This window comes from Octodon degus, unplaced genomic scaffold (assembly GCF_000260255.1).
Source record: "Octodon degus isolate 3935 unplaced genomic scaffold, OctDeg1.0 scaffold00057, whole genome shotgun sequence".
In the NCBI taxonomy this organism is placed as follows: Eukaryota; Metazoa; Chordata; class Mammalia; order Rodentia; family Octodontidae; genus Octodon; species Octodon degus.
Window position 1 is genome coordinate 1,215,686 of NW_004524633.1, and position 3,853 is coordinate 1,219,538.

Below are 3,853 nucleotides of genomic sequence, written 5' to 3' on the forward strand. Positions count from 1 at the left end.
AACCACCGTGACCCGGCCTCGTAATTCAACAGCGGCGCTGCACAGGGCAGCCGAAAAAGCAGGTGTGCAGACGGCGCGCCCCCACCAGACCATCCGGGACCCCTTCGCCCTCCCTAGAGCCCTCTCCAGGCTGTCCAGAGCCTACGCCCAGCGCGGGTTCCTCTAGCCGCCGGGCGGACGCGGGAGAGCAAAGGGCCTTTCCGCTTAGGCCTCCGCGGGTGGGGGTGCGGGAAAGCCGGGGAGGAACACTCTCCGCTTTCCGAGGGGTCCACCCCGCGGCCCTGCCCGCTCGCGGCGCAGACACCCGTGTGTCGTTCCGGCTTAGTGGCTTGGTGTTTGCTGTGTGCATCAGAGTCCGGGTTTCCTTCTTTTTTTTTTTTCCTGAGATTTGAAAAAAAAAATGCTGAGCTTAACAGATTTTTTTCCTCGCAGCGCTTGCTCGGTGGCAGCAAGGGGTGGGGATCCGGTACGTGCTCCGCACCGTGGAGGCGTCCGGCCGCTGCAGTCAACCTAACCCGGGAGAACCATCCGGACCCAGGATGATTGACGACTCAGATCTCTAATCAATGGGGCAGCGCGGGAGACTGACAGGAATACTATCCAATGAAGAGGATTCTGGGGTGTGTCAGGGGGCGTGGCTGGGGAGCTGGAATTCTCCGCAGTTCCTAAGGGGTGGGGTGCGCTCCGAGCTGTCAAAGCTGCAAGCTCTTCCGGATTTAGCACAAAGGGGTAGAGTTTGCGAGTTTAAGGACGGGCTGGGTGGGGAGGGCAGAAGAGGATTTTTGCATGAATTGTACGCCTTATTTTGCCCTTTGGTAAAAGTCAGAAAAATTCTGCTGGAGAGTCAACTTTGCATTAGTTGTTTTTACACTCAGAGAAGCTGGCCACTCGTGGGAGGCAAGGCTTAACTTCAGCAGATGCGTGGCTTCATCTGCTGGCCGGGACTGGAGGGAGCTGAGGAGAGCAGTAGTTGGCGCGCTCAGGACTTCTGCTCTCTGGGAAGGGTGGCATTTCAAGTGGTGTGGAGGAACTGCCAGCTTACCCTGAGCTCTGAACAGCCCTGTGCACGGACAGAACAGGATTTCCAGGCGGGGACAGCTGTTTATAGATTGGAGGAGAGACGAGGGAGTGGGCTTCCTCGGCTTTTCTTGAATTCTACTTTTCAAGTAAATGGTGAATAGCAAATAGGGAAAGGGGTTGGCCACACATGTATTTCTTACCAGGACAGCCCGTGCAGGGGGGCAGGGCCCTTCCCCCGGGATAGCCCCTTCCAGTCCACTGCAAACCCTAGTTGATATTGGTCCTGGAGGAGTCAGTGGTAGCCCCTGCCTGTGACCCAGGCCTTTCCTGCTCCTTCTCCTCCCTGAGCAGTGAAGACTCCTAATTCTGTTGGACAGTAAATGGAAAATAATTAGGTGTTTTCTTTTGGGGGAAATGCTGAATTCCCATCCAACTATTTCCCAAGGCTTCAGGCCTTCCAATCAAATCTGCTTTGGAAATGTGATGTTAGAATTCATTTGGATTCTCAGTTCAGCAACATGATTCAATTTAGGGTTATATGCGTCTAAGAAAAATCTGCACACAAGTGACCAGCAGGTCAAATGCTAGACAAGAAAACGTTGTAAAACAGTAGTTAATAAAGTTAGTGTTGGTAAGAACTGCTGAGCGAATGGTGTGTCACGCACACGTCTCCTCTTCACGGCTTTAGGTATTGGAATCTAAATCATATTCCCAGGATTTCCCTATTAAGTAACCTCTGAAATGAGAGGGATTTGAGATGTCCATATAAGTGAAACCTTATTGACGTAATTTATATATCTACGAAGATTTCACTAAAGCTGGCAAGGTAACGTTTCTGCAAATAAAACACAGTAAATGCAAGGCTGGGCTCCGTGCCAGGAAGAATATGGATAGCAGAGAGCATGACAGAAGCCTCCTCTGCGCAGAGACAATCCCATTTCTAGACAACCTCCTACCACTTGCAAAATAAATGATCAGAGCGGTTATTTCCAATAAGGGGTTTACCCTTCCTAACAATGGCTCACTTATGTGGCCGCAGGAAACTGGGCTTCCTAGTTCACCTGTTTCCTCACTGCTCTCTCCACCCCCACCACCACCCCCACCCGTGTCTCCATGAACTCTGGACAGAATTCGCTTTTGCAGCCGGGGACGCAGGCAGGGAGTTGGAAACATTTTTAGCCTGTTCTTCCCTTTGAAGAATATCTGTTTCTTTGTGTGTGTGCTTAAATTGAGGTTCTTTGGAGACAAAGTTACCAGGAGCCTTCTCGTGGCTCAGACTCCCCTACCGTATTTTTTCAGGCCTGGCTTCCGATGGCGCTAGCAAGTCCCCCGTCCCCCTTGCCTGAGAGTTGGGCACGGGCGCTCGGGCGCAGGGGTGCAGCATCGGGGCGCCGGGCCCGGACCCGCCCGCCTAGAGGGCGCACCCCGCGCCCGCGCTCGGGAGGCTCACGGAGGCGCCAAAAGTTACTTGGGATGATACTGCTAACCGCAGGAAGCAGGAATCACGGGCACAGCCACCGCTGCAACAAAGGAAGTTTTTAAAGTGGAAATACCAGCATTAAATTACTTTTCCCCATTGAAAAAACAGGGCGACTTGCCAGTCTTTTTTTTTTCTCCCCTTTTTTCTTGAGACTCAAAAGTAGGAATCTTTGCTGTGTGGAAAAAGGCAGCTGCGAACGGTGGCTTTTCGCGCCCCGGAATTAAATTCCAGGCTGCGCTGCAGGAGGGCGGCTGGAGGGGGTGGGTCGGTCCTGAGCCGCAGCTTCGTTCGGGTCTCCGCGGCACGCGGGGAAGGGAAGCCGAGCTTCCTTCGAGGAACCTGGAGCCGGAATTTGCAGTTCCCAGCGAGGCCTCGGGCGAGGACCGCGTCCCTGCCCAGGAGCAGCCCCAGGGCCGAGCAGACCGGCCGCGAGGGGGTGTGGGGGTGGGGGCACTGTGCGCGGCCTTAGTGAGAAACGTGGGTCTTGGTGCAAGGGCACCGGCGGGAGCCGAGCCTGAAGCCCGTGTGCAGCAGCAGAGCCGCCGAGCGCCGGCGCGGAGAAGTTTAGGCGGAGGCCGCGGCACCGGCCGACTGTTTTGTTCTCGCTCCAGAAGCACGGTCTCTGCCCCTCACTTAGGAAAGCGCGTCTGCGCGCGGCCTTCGGCCCTGGCCTTTCCTGCCAGGACTTCCTCTGCTACCGCCCCACGACACCCCCTCGCTCCGGGGCTCAGCGGCGCGCGTTCCGCAGCCGGCTGCACGCCGCCCCGCGAGAGGAGGCGAGAGCCGGGCTCGGAGCAGGCAGGCGCGGGCAGGCGAAAAAACAAAACTGGAAAAGCAGGCTCGCTGGCCACCTGCCAAACCCTAAAAACCACCCCCTTCTCTGCCAAAACAATACTTTGGCAAACCTAAAATAATTGCAGGAAGCTCCTTTCCACTAAGAACTGTTACCTGGGGCCGGGGAGAGGGGTGCGTCAGACGCCCCGGGGTGCGCAGCTGGGGCGCGCGAGGACGGGACAGACCCTTCCCGGCGCCGCGGCCGCAGCCCTTCCTCCCGGGCCGGGCGCGGTGGCTCCGGGCGCCCGGGGTTCCGCAAACGGCGCAGGGGCTCCGGTGCCCGGCTCTGGCCCAGCGAGGGCGCGCCCGTCACCCAACCCCCGCCCGGGGGCTGCGCCGCAGAAGTTGGCTGGGCCCGCGCACGGGCACGCGGCGCGCAGCACCCAGTGCCCGGGTCCGGGGTGCAGGGTTCACACAGCGCACACGCGCGCCGCCGGCCAGTCCCCGCCACGGTCCGCGCAGGTCTGCGGCGGTGGGGGAGGGGCGCGGAAAGTAGTTTGTCGCCGGGCGCAGGCCGCG

The 3,853-nt window shown here is 58.1% G+C and overlaps 1 long non-coding RNA gene across 2 annotated transcripts; it reads right to left on the reverse strand.

Annotated features, from left to right (window-relative positions):
* Positions 1 to 789: 789 nt before the first annotated feature.
* On the reverse strand, positions 790 to 3,537 carry LOC111817400. 2 transcript variants are annotated; one of them, XR_002821606.1, is made up of 4 exons: positions 3,449 to 3,537; positions 2,307 to 2,540; positions 1,043 to 1,386; positions 790 to 954 (listed from the first exon to the last, which is right to left on the reverse strand). It is a non-coding gene; the product is annotated as an uncharacterized LOC111817400 (long non-coding RNA). The 2 variants fall into 2 exon arrangements; XR_002821605.1 differs by having other exon boundaries at positions 790 to 1,386.
* Positions 3,538 to 3,853: the final 316 nt, after the last annotated feature.